The sequence below is a fragment of the Gorilla gorilla genome, chromosome X, assembly GCF_029281585.2.
Source record: "Gorilla gorilla gorilla isolate KB3781 chromosome X, NHGRI_mGorGor1-v2.1_pri, whole genome shotgun sequence".
In the NCBI taxonomy this organism is placed as follows: Eukaryota; Metazoa; Chordata; class Mammalia; order Primates; family Hominidae; genus Gorilla; species Gorilla gorilla.
In genome coordinates this window covers 13,214,082-13,231,702 of record NC_073247.2, presented here as the reverse complement: position 1 = coordinate 13,231,702, position 17,621 = coordinate 13,214,082, and the positions used below count along the sequence as shown (strand labels likewise).

Genomic DNA, 17,621 nt, shown 5'->3' with positions numbered 1-17,621 from the left:
GCTTTCTCATCCTGAGGCATTATTAAGGAAAACCACACCTGTTTCTGCTTTCTCATCCTGAGGCATTATTAAGGAAAACCACACCTGTTTCTGCTTTCTCACTCGCAGTGAGAGAGTTCCTGGGAGAGATACAGTACCCGGAGGGTTCATTATCAGCCCCAGCCGCTGATGCGCTATCAGCCTGCGGAGGAGGGAGCCCTGGGGCTTCACTAACCACAGGCTCGAGCTGCCACGCACCAGCTCCAGTGAGATCGGGGTTTTCGTTTTCATCCAACACTCAACCGAGTTTCTGATGAAAGGGCTTCTTCCAGTCACCAGAGAAAGTAAGTTTGTATGTTTTTCCTCCAGAGCATTGCTGCGTGGTTCACAAATAGGGCTGCTTATGACAAAATATTAACTTTGGCAGTTTTGGAGAAAAAGGACAAATAATGCAATCCTGGGAGAGGTGTGCAGCACATGGGCTGCGATGGGTCACAGGGACAGGTGCCTGGAAACCAGGGGTCAAAGATGAGCCTCTGAAATGGCTCTCTTTCTAGTCTGCATGCCCTTCACTGCTCTTCCTTTATAAAGATAACAAGTCTCTATACGTCATTTTAGAAATTGTGGCAAACACTGTGTGTCGTTTTAGAAATTGTGGCAAACGCTGTGTGTCGTTTTAGAAATTGTGGCAAACGCTGTGTGTCGTTTTAGAAATTGTGGCTCACGCCTGTAATCTCAACACTTTGGGAGGCTAAGGTGGGAAGATTGTTTGAGCCCAGGAGTTCAAGACCTGCCTGGCCCACATAGAAAGACACCATCTCAAAAAAAAATTGTGTGGCAAAGTATACATAAGACAAAACTGACCATTTTAGCTATTTGCAAGTGTACAGTTGAGTGGCATTAAGTGCACTCATATTGTGCATCTGTCACCACCATCCACCTCTGGAAATTCTTCATCTTCCCACCTGAAACTCTGTCCCCGTTAAACATTAACTCCCCATTCTCTACTCCCCCAGCCCCTAGTAACCACCATTCTACTTTCTGACTCCATGAATTTGCCTACTCTAGAGGTACTGATATACGTGAAATCATACAATATATGTCCTTTAGAGAGTATTTCTTTTCTTAAAAAAATGTCAACTTTTATTATAGATTCAGGGGGCACATGTGTGGGTTTGTTACATGGATATAATGCGTGATGCTGAGGTTTGGTGTATGAACGATTCTGAAGCAGGTTGTTCATCTAGGGTGATACCTGAGGTTTGTTGTCTCCAGCTGAGGAAATCAAGGATGTGGACGTACAAGAAGTGAGGTTAAGGGCGGAGGTTTAATAGGTGAAGGAACAAGAAGAGCTCTCTCCTGCAGAGAGGAGGTTCCGAGTGGGTTTTCTGGTCTGCAACAAAATGCAATGGGTTTTATAGATGAGCTTGATGAGGTGGTGTCTGATTTACATAGGGTGCAAGAGATTGGTTGGACCAGGTGTGTCATTTGCATAGGGCACAAAAAAACTGGTTAGGGCTAGGCATGCCATTTTGCATAGGGCACCAAAACCTGGCCACCTTCACCCTAATCTTTTATTATGCAGATGGATTCTCTACCTGGTTGGCACTATGTTGCCTGTTCCTTTAAGGTACATGCGGTGACAAAAGGGAAGATGGAGCCCCCATGTTGAACGTGCCTGGCTCCCAGGTAGCCCTTTTCTATTGGCACAGCTGCCGGTATTCACCTGTGCAAGCTTCCAGCTTGCTTATCTATGTCTGCAGCATGGTTTTTCAGGCTGCTCTTTGTTAGAAATGATTTTGGAGCTGCTTTTTGTTAAAAGAGAAATTCCGCCAAGGACTCTTACCCTCACTATCTGCCTGAATAATTTCTTTCTAGCTCCTGTATGAATCCCATCATTCAGGTAGTGAGCATAGTACCCAAGAGGCACTTTTCCAGCCCTGTCCCCTTCCTTCCTCTCCCCTCTAGTAGTCCCCAGTGTCTATGGTTCCCATCTTTATGTCCATGAGTACCCAATGTTTACTTCCCACTTTATAAGTGAGAATATGCCCCATATTTGGTTCCTGAATTAATTTGCTTAGAATAATGGCCTCCAGCTGCATCTTTGTTGCTACAAAGGACATGATTTTATTCTTCTTATGGCCGTGTAGTATTCCATGGTGTATATGTACCACATTTTCCTTATCCACTCCACATGGATGGGCACCGGGGTTGATTCCGTGTCTTTGCTATTGTGAATAGAGCTGCAATGAACATGTGCGTGCAGGTGTCTTTATGTTAGAAGAATGTATTTGTCCTTGGGTATATAAACAGTAATGGGATTGCTGGGTTGAATGGTAGTTCTGAGTTCCTTGAGAACTCTCCAAACTGCTTTTCACTGCAGCAGAGTTAATTTACATCTGTCAGGCCTCTGAGCCCAAGCTAAGCCATCATATCCCCTGTGACCTGCACTTATACATCCAGATGGCCTGAAGTAACTGAAGAATCACACAAGAAGTGAAAATGTTCCTGCCTTAACTGATGACATTACCTTGTGAAATTCCTTCTCCTGGCTCATCCTGGCTCAAAAGATCCCCCACTGAGCACCTTGTGACCCCCACCCCTGCCAGCCAGAGAACAACCCCCTTTGACTGTGATTTTCCACTACCTACCCAAATCCTATAAAACAGCCCCACCCCTGTCTCCCTTCGCTGACTCTTTTCAGACTCAGCCTGCCTGCACCCAGGTGATTAAAAAGCTTTACTGCTCACACAAAGCCTGTTTGGTGGTCTCCTCACACAGACGTGTGTGAAAACATTCCCATCAGGAGTGTATTTCTGTGTTTAGCATCCATGCTTTGAGTTTGCCAGATGTTGGATTTGATTCTACCCTGGGAGTAGTGGCGCAGGTATCGGATTCTTCCACTTTCAAGTTGTTCATTGGAGCTGGAGTTTTACACTAGGCAGTGATGACTGAGGACCCCCAGATGAATCTTGGAATTTGATCTCAGAATGTGGCAGAGGCTACATTCCCATGACCCAGCAGGAAGAACATGCCTCCTGCATCCCACGGCTGAGGAGGAAGTGGCTTTTACAGATAGTTACAGGCACCAATGGTTCTACTTCCCTGAAAAGCTGTGTATTTTTTCCATGTGGTTCTGAAGTATAGTTGCTGGAGGATTTGCGTAGACCGAAATGTAGGCTTGGTGCAAACATAATTGCAGTTTTTGCCATTAAAAGTAATGGCCAGACTGGCCGCAGTGGCTCATGCCTGTAATCTCAGAGATTTGGGAAGCCAAGGTGGGCGGATCACTTGGGGTCAGGAGTTCGAGACCAGCCTGGTCAACATGGTGAAACCTCATCTGTACTAAAAATACAAAAAAATAGCTGGGCACGGTGGTGCGTGCCTGTGGTGCCAGCTACTTGGGGGGCTGAGGCATGAGAATCGCTTGAGCCCAGGAGGCAGAGGCTGCAGTGAGCCGAAATTATGGCACTGCACTCCAGCCTGGGCAACAGAGCGGGACTCCATTTTACACACACACACACACACACACACACACAACCGCAATCACTTTTGCACCAACCTAGTATAATTGGGGAATTCCTGGTTACTTTTTTATTCCACGAAAAAGCCTGTTCCCACTGGGGCAATGTGCCAGAGGAACGGTAGGTTAGAACTGTAAAGCTTCAAGAAGACCCCCTATATCCTGTGAGTGTCCTTGGTATTCATTCTGCAGGCCATTATCAGTCTTGAGTGGGCTGCTACAACATTCTATGGAATGAGAGAGCATTGCTGTGTCAGGAAGTACATACTATTTTTTTCTGCCTCTTTCTCTACCTTAAAAGGATATGCTCAGAATGAGTTGAAATATGGCCATTTCTTTCCCCTGAAATCGAGAGCCAGTTGTTGACTTGGAATCATTCAATGTCTCCATTTGTTTTGGGTTAGATTGTTTGAATGGAGGATTCTACTACCAAACACTCATAAGATGGCTTTGAGCAGAAACAAGGCTGATCAGCCGGTATGTACACAATTCTTGGCTTTACAATATTTCTTGGGACATTCTTGGGCTTAAAATATGGCCACACCTCTGCAGTGGTAGGTCAAACAGCCTCTGTCCCAGACCTAAGCTCTCTGGATGCCACACCCCAGACTGGGACTCCCAATCTCATGGTTCACGCTGGCAATGCCTGACCCAGGACATTATCTTGCCATTGAGACCAGGGTCCTTCTCCTTGGACAATTCCTGTAACTGTTATTGAGTATTTTGAACAGCATTGAATATTTTGTTGAATATTGAATATTTATTGAATATATTGAATATCTTGAATAACAGTCCAAGCAGAAATAAGTATCGGGACAATTTGTTCTCGTTGACAGTCTCAGGTTTCGGTTCTGGCCATGAGTCTTGGGTGGTTCATTATTGCGAAGACTCCACAAAGTAAGATGGGTGTATGGTGAAGAATAATCAAAGGTAAATAAAGGCACCATCTCGAAGTGGACTTGCCATGTTGCATGGAAGCATGAATGTGTTGACTCTTTTGTTGTTGAAAATGGTTCTAGGCTGGGCACAGTGGCTCACACCTATGATCCCAGCACTTTGGGAGGCCGAATGTGTTGACTCTTTTGTTGTTGAAAATGGTTCTAGGCTGGGCACAGTGGCTCACGCCTATAATCCCAGCACTTTGGGAGGCCGAGGTGGGTGGATCACCTAAGGTCAGGAGTTTGAGACCAGCCTGGCCAACATGGCAAAACTGCATCTCTACTAAAAATACAAAAATTAGCTGGGCATTGTGGTGGGCGCCTGTAATCCCAGCTACTGGGGACGCTGAGGCAGGGAGAATGGCTTGAACCCGGGAGGCGGAGGTTGGGCAACAGAGCCTCGGGAGGGGAGGAGGGGAGGCGAGAGGGGGAGGGGAGAGGGGAGAGGGGAGGAGAGTTCTAGCATCCCCAAGTCTGCCCTTGAGAATGTGGTTTGAGAAGGGAGGTGGATTCTTTCAGTGGTGTTCACAGAGCAATTGAAACTTTAGATTTCTCAGAGTGAGCTAGTTTACTAAAGCCTACATATCTGAAAACATAAACACTTCTTCATCAAGGGTGCCCTTTAAGCCAGAAACAAACTCAACCACCAACCACCAAACCCACAAATGAGACAAAACCAAACCAAACCAAAAATCCAACAAATAAACAAACAAAAAACTTTCCCTGAGACAAACCACAGAACTTTATTTTGGGAAAAGAAAACATTTTTTTGTTGGTCAAACTATCAGCTCCTATGAAATACTCTTAGAGATGTTTATCCTGAGCTAGTTTTTTTGTGGGGAGGTGCTGTTTACATGCTATGTTAAAAATAACACGCAAAAATTCACGAGACATTGATGATGATGGTTATACAAATAACGAGAATAATGATATTGGCATACATCATGTGAGTGGAAAAAAAAAGTTGATGGTGGTGATGACGATACGATCGAAACTGCTTTTGCTCCGTGGAAAGCCCTTTGAGATGGGGACCTGGCTGTGCAGTTTGCGGTGTATTTGCCTAAAACGCCATCTGGCTGCTACGTAGAGGAAGAACACTGTTTGCTTTTCTGGCCTTTGTTTTCATAATTCTTCAATTTCTCTTTATGCTCCTGAAAATTCTACATAATCCCATTTCGAACATTGCATTCATTCTCTTTTTTTTTTTCTCTTAGAAAACAATAACGGTTTTCATTAAGAAGTAAGTCATAAGACTGCAAGAGAACAAATAAAACTCTTAAGAGGTCTCCCTCCCTCCCTCTCTCTCTGCAGGCTGGGGGTGGAGGATTCAAATGAAATTTTGCTTGAGAAAGTAGCCTGCTCGCTTCAGAAAATTGAATATTTTATTCAAAAAAGGTTAATTTTGCAGAATCAATTTGCCACACCTTTGCGTCATTCACACTACCTTCCCTGCCCCATTATTTAGAGAACTCTAAGAAACATAATCTATACATGGATATAAAGTTGGGAACAGTAGATACTGGGAAATACTAGAGGGTGGAGAGATGGAGGGGCCAGGGCTGAAACACTACCTGTGGGGTGCTATGCTCAGTACCTGGGTGATGGGATCATCTGTATTCCAAACCTCAGTGTCACATGATATACCCATGAAACAAACCTGTACCGGTACCACTCAAATCTAAAATAAAAGGTAAAATTATATATAAAAAAGGAATATGATCCACAGGATGTATCAGACAAAAGGTGTCTGTTATGGTGGCTAATACACTTGGGGTTCAGAAAGTCAGTGGTGGCCACACACGGTGGCTCATGCCTGTAATACTAGTGCTTTGGGAAGCTGAGGCGGGAGGATCATGTGAAGCCAGGAGATCGAGACCTCTCTGCTACAAAAAGTAAACAAACAAAAATTGGCTGGGTGTGGTTATGCACACTTGTGGTCCCAGCTACTTGGGAGACTGAGGTAGGAGGATCACCTGAGCCCAGGAGGTCAAGGCTACAGTGAGCTATGACTGCATCACCACACTCCAGCCCAGGCAACAGAGCAAGACCGTGTCTCTTAAAAAATTTTTTTAAAGAATAAAAGAAAGTTGGTGGGGATGTGAATTCTAGAACTTTCATCAAATATTTAGAACAGGTTGACATGGTACACAACCTTCTTACAAGAGCTTAGCAAGAGGACGGAGGCTCAGCATTTGAAGGAAGCTGAGTGAGACAGATTAACTAATAAACAAGTCAAGTCACCAGTTAAGAATTGGTCCAGGCATAGTTGCTCATGCCTATAATACCAGCACTTTGGGAGGCCAAGGCAGGAGGATCATGGGAGCTCAGGAGTTTAAGACCAGCCTGAGCACCATAGGAAGTCTTCATTTCTACAAATAATTAGCCCGGAATGGTGGCACAAACCTGTGGCCCCGCCTACTCGGGAGGCTGAGGCGGGAGGATCGCTTGAGCCTGGGAAGTGCAGTGGCGTGATCATAGCTCACTGCAGCCTCCACTTCCCAGGCTGAAGCGATCCTCCCTGTGTCCTCACATGGTCATCCCTCTGTGTCTGGCTGTGTCCTTTTATTTTCTTGAAGACAGGGTCTCGCTCTGGCCCAGCAAAGAGTGCAGTGGTGCGATCATAGCTCACTGCAGCCTTGACCTCCTGGGCTCAAGCGAGCCTCCTACCTCAGCCTCCTGAGTGGCTGGGACCACAGGCGTACACCACTACACCTAGCTAATATATATATGTTTTCTAGATACAGAGTCTCCTTATGTTGCCCAGGCTGGTCTCACATTCCTGGCCTCAAGCAATCCTCCCGTCTCAGTCTCCCAAGTAGTCGGTTCTACCAGCACGCACCACCATGCCCAGGTAATTTTAAAACTTTTTGTGGCTGGGTGCGGTGGCTCATGCCTGTAATCCCAGCACTTTGGGAGGCCGAGGCAGGCGGATCACTTGAGGTCAGGAGTTAAAGACCAGCCTGGCCAACATGGTGAAACCCCGTCTCTGCTATATATACAAAAATTAACCAGGCGTGGTGGAGGGCGCCTGTAGTCCCAGGTACTCCGGAGGCTGAGGCAGGAGAATCGCTTGAACCCGGGAGGCGGAGGTTGCAGTGAGCCGAGATTGTGCCACTGCACTCCAGCCTGGGTGACAGAGGGAGACTCCGTCTCAAAAAAAAAAAAAAAAAAAAAAAAAAAATCAAAAACTTTTTGTAGAGACAGTCTTGCTATGTTGCCCAGGCTGGTCTCGAACTCTTGGCCTCAATGTATCCTCTCGCCTGGGCCTCCCAAAGTGCTGGGATTACAGCACTTGGCTCCAGCTTGACCTTTGTTGGTAGAACTACTCAGAAAATATGACGATTTAGAAATTGGGTGGTGCCAAGTGAACCCCACCCAAACCTATCCCCGCACCAGTTCTCATCTACCTTTCTCGCGTGTTGGAGAACTAGCAAGGCAGGGGCTGCGGCTCGCGGGGGCTTGGCCTCCCTCACGCAGCTCAGCCTGTCAGAGCGCAAGGCACAGGGCTCTCGCGCTACGGCCGCCACCCGCCCCGAGGCCCCGGTCCCCTCCCCTCACCGCCGCACCAGGGCAGCGCGGCCAAGAGCCGGGCCTTTCGGGGGCTGGGGCGGACGTGGCCAGAGATGCCCGAGGAGAAGCAAGAGACCATGGGTATGCGGCGGTCACGGGCTTCTCCGGCCCGGGAGACGGACGTTATGGCTGGCAGCGTCTCGATACCAAATGTTTCCAGACCATATGCTTGCCGCTTCCCGCACTTGGAAAGACCAATCGTTAGGCCCGAGGATGCAAGACCCACCCACTTTGCGGTGGAGGCAGCCAATCCAGTTGCTCGTTACTTCCAGTGTCGCAGGCGCCCTTACGCAAGATCCTGTCCAATCGCTACCGGGAACGTCCTCCTAGTCCCGCCTCAGGGCCATCGCAGAGGCTGTCAATGCCGCCTGACCCCTTTACCCCATTGGCGTACTTCCTTCCGACGCCATGACATGCACAGCACCAGGCCGGGGCGGGCCAATGGCGGTGGCGGAAACGGCGGGCCATTGTGCGGGAACGTGTTATGCGGCTGACGTCCGCCGCAGCTGCCGCTGGGTCCTGGAGGCAGAAGCCGCCCTGAGAAGCGCACGATAGGCAGGGCGCAGTGGCTCACGCCTGTAATCCCAGCACTTTGGGAGGCTGAGGCGGGCGGATCACAAGGTCAGGAGATCGAGACCATCCTGGCTAACACGGTGAAACCCTGTCTCTACTAAAACTACAAAAAATTAGCCGGGCATGGTGGCGGGCGCCTATGGTCCCAGCTACTCGGGAGGTTGAGGCAGGAGAATGGCATGAACCCGGGAGGCAGAGCTTGCAGTGAGCCGAGATCGCGCCACTGCACTCCAGCCTGGGCGACACAGCAAGACTCCGTCTCCAAAAAAAAGAGAGAAGCGCACAATGGACCAAGGGCTCTTGCTGGAGAGGCGCCACCGCCGAACCCGCAGCCAGACACCCCTCAGTAGCGCCCGCATCGGGTGCCGCGGCTCTCGCCTAAGCCATGGGCGCGCCCGAGGGGCGGGCTCGCCTCCCATCGGCCCTCACAGCTCGGCTGGGCTCGGAGTCCGCTCCGCCGTTGCCTTCCCGCTGGGGCCGGGAAACGCAGCCGCGGAGCCGCGCAGCCCTCGTAGTCGGATGAGAGGCCCCACTGGCCTCAGGACGGTGGTCGGGGCGGCGGGCGGGGGCATTCGTGCAGCCTTGGGGCCTGCAGGCCCTCCCCGTCGGCAGAGCTGCGCCGCAGGCCTCGGGGTGGGCCTAGGGGCCAATAGGGGGCTCCGGGGCGGGCCTGGAGGCCTGAGGCCACCGGGGGTCCCCGGGCAGGTGCTGGGGGCTTGCGGAGCGGGGGCGCCGACCTCTATCCCACGAGAGGGGCGCCTTCGCGGTGCTGGTCGTAGTTATTCTCAGCGTCCCTATTATCCGATTTGAAATGAGAGCAGGCGGCTCTCGGGCTCCGAGCCGGAGGGGGCGGGCGAACTGGGAGCAATGTGTACATTCCATGCCTAGGACCCTGCCGCTGGGCAAATGGAGGCCCGTGTCCCTGCGGTCGCTGCCTGGGAGGGCGCACGAGGTTCCCCAGGCGAGGTGACCCACAGGAGGTTTTGTGACATTGGGCGGCCCAGGCCTGGGGGTGGTGTGTGCTAGTGGAGGAGGGCGGCCTCCTAGAGGAGCCGTCAGCCTTCCAGGGAAGGCACCTGGCCGGTCGGGGAGACTCCCGGGGGCTGCGGGGGAAGCTCCACCTCCTCGAGCGCCCCCCGGGGAGACCCAGGACGCAGGGGTAGCCCTGCGCGGAGTCCTTGGTGGCTCCAGGTGACGCTGTCATAGGACAAAGGGCCCCGGGTGCCGACCTCCTGTGGAGGGCCCTGCCCCGCTGCGGCTAAGGAGGTCGGCACCCGGGGCCCTTTGTCCTATGACAGCGTCACCTGGAACCACCAAGAACTGGAAGAGGCAGGAAGGAATCCCCCCTAGAGCCTCCAGGGGGAGTCCAGCCCTGCCCACAACTTGATCTCAGATTCCTGCTTTCCAATACTGGAAAAGAATAAACTTCTGTTACTTTCAGCAACCCAAATTGTGGTTATTTGCTTCAGCATCCATAGGAATTTAAAAACTAAGAGGTATGAATTTTATGTTGTTGCCAAAGGCTTTTTCTAGGACAAGTAGATATTTAACCTAGATAGTTGTAGCCTTTTCTCGTCTTCATTGGGATCGGAACTCAGTTGATGTCCTCCGTCGTCCTATCTCAATGTTGATTTTACTTTCTCTTTAATCCTGTTCTAAAGCAGTGACCCTTTTAGTATTGCTTAAGTAAATATCAATGTTTTTCTGGTCAGTGTGAGACCAGAAACCTTTTTACTTTGGGTCTGAGAAGGAGCAGTATTTTCCCTCCTCCTCGTCTTTTTAGAGATGGGGTCTCTCTGCTGCCCAGGCTACAGTGCAGTGGCATAATCCTAGCTCACTGCATCCTCAAACTCCTGGGCTCAAGTGATCTTCCGGCCTCAGCTTGCTGAAAAGCTGAAACCACAGGTGTGTGCCACTATGCCCTACATATATATATTTTAACTTATTTGTAGAAATGAGGTCTCACTATGTTGCCCAGGCTCGTCTCAGACCTCTGATCTCAAGTGTTCCTCCTCTTTGGCCTCCCAAAGCACTGGGATTACAGGTGTGAGCCACCATGCTTTGGCATGGTGGGGTATGCAGTAGGAGAGCAGGGGTGGTGGCAGTGTCTCCATATGTACTCTCACAAAAACTGGTGTGGGCGGATACTGGATGCCTACTTATTTAGGGGCATCTAAATTCCTGTGCTAAATTAGAAAACAGAGGCAGCTCTTGAAAGGAGTGATGGCATGAAGGAGAGATGCTTGGACCAACCAGCACACAGCCCTTATAAATAATTGATACCCTTGGTTTTAATGCCACGTCCTCTTCAACAGTTGTTGGTTGAAATGACACGTGATTCCAAGTGAGCTTTTCCAGATAAATTGTGAGTTATTTCACTTAGGATATTGACCTGCAGCTCCATTTATGTTGCTGCAAAAGATATAGTTTCATTCTTTTTTATAGATGCATAGTATTCCTTGGTGTGTGTATACCACATTTTCTTCATCCAGTGAACACTCAGGTTCATTCCATGATTTTGCTATTGTGAATTGTGCTGTAATAAAAATATAAGTGTAGGTGTCTATTCTGATAATTTCTTTCCTTTGGGTAGATAACCATTACTGGAGTTGCTGGGTCAAAGGGTAGATCTATTTTTAGTTCTCTGAGAAATCTACATACTGTTTTCTATAGAGATTGTACAATTTTACATTCTCACCAACAGTGTATAAGCAAGCGTTCCCTTCTTTGCATTCTCGCCAAGAGGTCAACGTTTTTCTACAAGACAAAAATGTAGATTGGTAGATGATAGATAGATCAATGACAGGTAGATGGAATACATAGATGATAGATAATAATAGGTAGGTAGATGATAAATGGAATAGATAGATGGAATAAATGGATAGATAGAATATAGTAATAAAATGCATCTACCTGAAAATAGAGAAGAAAAAGATTGTGGGACTTTCCACTCTATAACCCTGGGGCAAAGAAAATAGCATTAATGAAAAAGCAAAGAATGGGAAAGTAAAATTTTTTAGTCAGAACCACCCTTCCAGCAGAAAAGAATAGTGCAAGCAAAATATTAAGCATTTCATATGCATTTGTGTAGGCTATGGGAACTATTACAAAAAGGGGGATGTCGCATGTTTCAATGCTTTTTTTTCTTTTTCTCTTTTTTTTTTTTTTTGAGACAGAGTCTCACTCTGTCGCCCAGGGTGGAGTGCAGTGAAGTGATCTTGGCTCACTGCAACCTCCGCTTTCTGGGTTCAATCTCCCAAATAGCTGGGATTATAGTCTCCTGCCGCCATGCCCGGCTAATTTTTTTTTTCTTTTTAATAGAGATGGGGTTTCACCATGTTGTCCAGGCTGGTCTTGAACTCCTAACCTCAAGTGATCACCTGCCTCAACCTCCCAAAGTGCAGAGATTACAGGTGTGAGCCGCCGTGCCCGGACTCAATACATTTTTAATATACACAGAGCTTTGCCACATTTTGGAGGGTTGCCTAGTATTGGAATTTCTGGATTTTTATTTTTTATATTTGTGTTTCTCCCTTTTAGTTTGATGTAATGCAACTCGGTAGATTTTCTTATTGAAATAAAATCTCAGGCTCTCTCCATTGCATAGGCTGAAGCAGGTATGACGTAGGACACTGGCTGGATTCAGACCCTTGAAGGAGGCCGGGCGCGGTGGCTCATGCCTGTAATCCCAGCACTTTAGGAGGCTGAGGCAGGCAGATCACTTGAGGTCAGGAGTTTGAGACCAGCCTGGCCAACATGGTGAAACCCCGTCTCTACCAAAAAAACGAAAAACAAAAATTAACCGACTGTGGTGGTGCGTGCCTGTAGTCCCAGCTACTTGGAAGGCTGAGGTAGGAGAACTGCTTGAACCCAGTAGGTCGTGGTGGCAGTGAGCCAAAATCGCACCACCGCACTCCAGCCTGGGCGACAGAGTGAGACTGTCTCAAAAAACAAAAACAAAACAAAAGCAGACCCTTGAAGGGTGAGCATTTTGCCGTGTTTCATTTGGCAGCTGGCTGTTCTGCTTCCTCCTAACATCTCAAAGGACACTGGATGGCCTGAGCTCCTGGGTACCCTGGGCTGCCCAGTTAGCATTCCCTGGGTGGTGAGAAAAATGCAAATTGTCTCTGCCCTGGAGCTTAAAGACTTCTCTCTGTAGGACCTCAGGAGGTCTTTTATCAAACTCTGTATTTGCAAGGCGGGAGGATTGCTTGAGCCCAGGAGTTCGAGACTAGCCTGGGCAACCTAGTGAGACTCTGTTTCTACAAAAATCAGCCTGGCAGGGTGGCACACACCTGTAGTCCCAGTTACTAGGGAGGCTGAGGAGGTAGGATCACTTGAGTCCAGGAGTTTGAGGTTGCTGTGAGCTGTGATTGCACCAGATTGCTCCATGGGGATGAGAGGAAATAGAGGGTGAACAGATCTCCTGCTACCGCACATGCCACTTTTGAATTCCCAGCTGGTGTTTGAAGGCTGTGCAAGGTGTTGGATTGCAGGATGATGGAGACCCAGATCATTGTGAATCCATGACCGTGTGGCCGTTTGCATCGACTCAGCCTTACTGCAGATACTAACCTTCATTACCCTCTCCAGCTATGCACTGGTTTTCTGCGTACCACTTGGAATTTATGTTGGCTCTGAGTCATCCGACTCTCACATGAGAAAGAACCAAATAATGATGTGTTATTTTAAAAGAATGTGTCTGCATATGGCTTCTTATCTGCCAAGTGTTGCACCTTAGGCATTTATATTGAGAGTTTCAAGATCGTGCCACTGCACTCCAGCCTGGGTGACAGAGCGATACCTTGTCCCAAAAAAACAAAAACAAAAACAAAAACAAAAAAAAACAAGATAGGAGCAGACATTTCCAAACAGCTAAAATGTCCTCAAAGGGAGTTACTGATGTATTAGTCTGTTCTCAATGCTGCTAATAAACACATACCTAATACTGGGTAATTTATAAAGGAAAGAGGTTGAATGGATCCACAGTTCCACATGGCTGGGGAGGCCTCACAATCACGGCAGAAGGCAAAGGGGGAGCAAAGTCACGTCTTACATGGTGGTAGGCAGGAGAATATGTGCAGGGGAACTGCCCTTTATAGAACCATCTTCTGAGACTCATTCACTTATCACAAGAACAGCATGGGGAAAACCCACCCCCATAATTCAATTAGCTCCCACCAGTTCCCTTCCACCACATGTGAGGATTATTACAATTCAAGGTGAGATCTGGGTGGAGACACAGAGCCAAACCATATCAATTGATAATTAGCAGATTAAAGGGAAAAGGGCAAATCTGTTGACTAAGACGGCCTTCACGTTTCCCTCAGCTTGACTGAGTGTTACACAGTTTTCCTCCCGACCTCCTTGTCTATTTTTTAGTTTTAATTTTTTTGATACATAATTGATGCACATATGTTGGGGGTACATGTGATTACTCAATACACTCACAATTTGTAAAGATCACATCATTGTGATCAAGATATTCATCACCCTACATATTTGCCTTTTCGTTAAGCTAGAAACATTTAAATTCTTATCTTTAGCTATTTTGAAATGTACAATAGATAACTGTAAACTACAGTCACCCTGCTAATTTACTGAACAGTGGGTCTTATTTCTTTTATCAAACTCTGTATTTGCAAGGCGGGAGGATTGCTTGAGCCCAGGAGTTCGAGACCAGCCTGGGCAATCTAGTGAGACCCTGTCTCTACAAAAAATACAAAAATCGGCCTGGCATGGTGGCACGCACCTGTAGTCCCAGCTACTGGGGAGGCTGAGGTGGTAGGATCACTTGAGCTCAGGAGTTCCAGGTTACTCTGAGGTACGATTGTATCACTGTACTCCAGTCTGGGCAACAGAGCAGAATTCTGTCTCCAAAAAAACAAAAACCCCTACTTATTTGTACCCATTAATCAAACTATTTTTATGTCCCTTCCCAGCCTCTGGTAGCTACCAATCTACTCTCTATCTCCATGAGATCCAGGTTTTAAGCTCCCACATGTGAGTGAGAACATGCAGTATTTTTCTTCTGTGCCTGGCTTATTTCACTTTACATAATGACCTCCAGTTCCATCCATCAGGCCTCCTTTTTTCACGGAGGATTTATTTTAGGAAACTTGCAATTGTGAGTTCTTTCTCTACCTCTTTGAGAGGCAAATCTTCTCCCAAATTTTCTTCTAGCCTCTTCCTAGTTTTGCAACCCAGGAATGCCTTTCTCAAGACTTCAGAGCCATCCCTTTAAAATGCAATTATTGAAGGAGATGATACATCTGTGTCTCAGTTTTTGTAGAAGGGCAGATTCCTAGTTTTGAAAAATTCCAATGAGCCAACGCAGATAGCTTTACAGCATTTCCTAACCTCTTTCTGATGTCTCCAGTTCCTTCTCAGCATCTCACCCCGGCACTTAAAAACTCTCCAGCCTTTTGTTTCAACAAAGTTAAGCTCCTCTCTTCCGTATTGCAGTAGTCCTGACTGAGTCCTTCCTTGAAGGTTTAACTTGTCTGGTGCAATTTTTTCTTTGACAATGTCCAGATCAAATGATCCCATAAAAACATCGAGTGTGATTTTAGCCTGAGAAGGGGGAGGGTGAGAAGACAGATTGGGAGGCAGCTGTGTAGGCAGGAGACTTGGCCACTCCCTAAACCTCTCCCAGTCTCATCTGTAAATGGAGTGTATAGGCAGCAGTGCTTCTCCCCCAAGGCTGGGGCGATGGAATCAGTTAGACTATTGAGGGCATCTGCGTCAGGGTTAGTCCTCAGGGTATGGTGGCCAATGGGTTTCTTTTGGTTGACTGTTGACAATGCGTTTGTTGAATGGCAGCCTGCACTAGGCAACGCTGAAGCCACAGAAGACACCGTAGTGGGAAAACCAGCATGAGCCGCTGCCCCCAAGGAACCTCGAAGCCCAGGCAGAGGACCAGCCATCCCAGCCCGCAGGTAAAGTGTGTCACCTGTCAGGTGGGCTTGGGGTGAGCGGGTGGGGGAAGTGTGTGTGCAAAGGGGCTGTGAGTGTGTATGTGTGTGAGCACGAGTGTGATGGCTAGTGTGACTGCATGTGAGGGAGTGTGAACAAGCGTGCGAGGGTGTGTGTGCAAGTGCGTACGCATATGAGAATATGTGTCTGTGGATGAGTGCATTTGAAAGCCTGTGTGTGTGTGTGTGTGGTCATGAGGGCAAGTTAGTGACTGAATGCGCAGGATGTGTGAGTGTGCATGGAACACTGTGTGTGGCAAGTGTGTAGGCGTGTGAGGACAGGCAGAAGTGTGTCAGTGTTGTGATGGGAGTGTGAATGAGTGTGCAAAAAGGTGTGGAGTGAATGTGCATGGAAGTGTGTGTCAACTATGAAGGCATGTAGTGTGTCAGTGTGTGCAGTGCAAGCGTGTGTGGGAATGAGTGCTTGTGGGTGTGTCCATATCCAATGGGTATGTGTGAAAGCATGTAAAAGTGTGTGTAGTGTGATGGTGTGTGGATGTATCAGTGTGTATAAATGAGAGCATGTAAATGTGTATGTATGAGTGTTGAATGAGTGTATAAGTGAGTGTGCATATGTGAGGCTGTGCGTGTGAGTGTAACCATGAGGGTGTGAACGTGCTTAAGTGTATGTGCATGTGACAGTGCAAGTGTAGGCGTGTGATGCATGTGTGGGTGTGCCAGTGTATGAGTGTACATGGTGTGGATCTGAATGTGCACAGTGTAAAAGGCATGAGTGCAAGTGTGTGTGAGTGTATGTGAATGAGTGGCAGTGTGCATGCATGTGTGAGTGCACGCTCAGAAGCATGGATGGGTGCAAGCCTCCCCTACTAACTCCTGCTCCTTCCTGAGATCAAAAAAGTATGTGTTTTCTGTGTTTCAAAAATGTTTTAAAATTATGTACTGTATTTAATAGCTCTTATGACTACAGTGTTTTTCTCTCTGCTTAAAGCGCAGCAGGGGCTGGGCGCAGTGGCTCACACCTGTTTTCCCAGCACTTTGGGAGGCCAAGGCAAGTGGATCAGTTGAGATCAGGAGTTCAAGACCAGCCTGGACAACATGGTGAAACCCCATCTCTACTAAAAATACAAAAATTAGCCAGGCATGGTAGCGAAAAATTAGCCAGGCATGGTAGCGGGTGCCTGTAATCCCAGCTACTGGGGAGGCTGAGGTGGGAGAATCGCTTGAACTCGGGAGGCCGAGGTTGCAGTGAGCCGAGATTGCACCACTGCACTCCAGCCTGGGCGACAGAGCGAGACTCTATGCAAAAAACCCCAAAAAATCCAATGTAGCTAAAAGCAGTTTGATGATAACAGTGACAATGAAATGAGAATTGTGTCAGAAAAACCACAAACAATAATGAAATGGCTCCTATATAACCCATCCCCAAAAACCCACGTAAAGAAGAAAACAGGGCTGGGTGTAGTGGTTCATGCCTATTGATAATTCCAGCACTTTGGGAGGCCCAGAAGGGAGGATTGCTTGAGCCTGGGAAATTGAGGCCACAGTGAGCTGTATTTGCACCGCTGTACTTCAGCCTGAGAGTCAGAGTGAAACCTTGTCTCAAAAGCAGAAAGACGAAAAGGGTACCTGAGGTATTAACTCTGATCATCAGTGAGTGGAAAGATTCTGGTATTCTGGTGCTTTCCATTTTCTTTTAGCTTATCTTCATTTTTGAGTTTTCTGGAAGAGCATTTATTGCTTTTTTTTCTTTTTGAGACGGAGTCTCCCTCTGTCGCCCAGGCTGGAGTGCAGTGGTATGATCTTGGCTCACTGCAACCTCCACTTCCTGGGTTCAAGCGATTTTCCTGCCTCAGCCTCCTGAGTAGCTGGGACTACAGGTACATGCCACCATGCCCGGCTAATTTTTTGTATTTTTTTTAGTAGAGACAGAGTTTCACCTTGTTAGCCAGGAGGATGGTCTTGATCTCCTGACCTTGTGATCCACCCGCCTTGGCCTCCCAAAGTGCTGCGATTACAGACATGAGCCACCGTGTCCGGTCGCATTTATTGCTTTAAGAAAAAAAAATTTCACTCGATGGGAAAAAGCTAAAATGAGGCTGACTA

At 47.8% G+C, this 17,621-nt stretch overlaps 1 long non-coding RNA gene and 1 pseudogene across 2 annotated transcripts; one reads left to right on the top strand and one right to left on the bottom strand.

Moving 5' to 3' along the window:
- The first annotated feature begins 259 nt into the window (after positions 1-259).
- Positions 260-15,877, top strand: LOC134757902 (uncharacterized). 2 transcript variants are annotated; one of them, XR_010132501.1, is made up of 2 exons: positions 260-323; positions 15,406-15,877. It is a non-coding gene; the product is annotated as an uncharacterized lncRNA (long non-coding RNA). The 2 variants fall into 2 exon arrangements; XR_010132500.1 differs by lacking the exon at positions 260-323 and adding an exon at positions 8,332-8,631.
- LOC115933102 (zinc finger protein 839-like) overlaps positions 10,850-17,621 on the bottom strand; it is a 59,462-nt pseudogene continuing 52,690 nt past the window's right edge.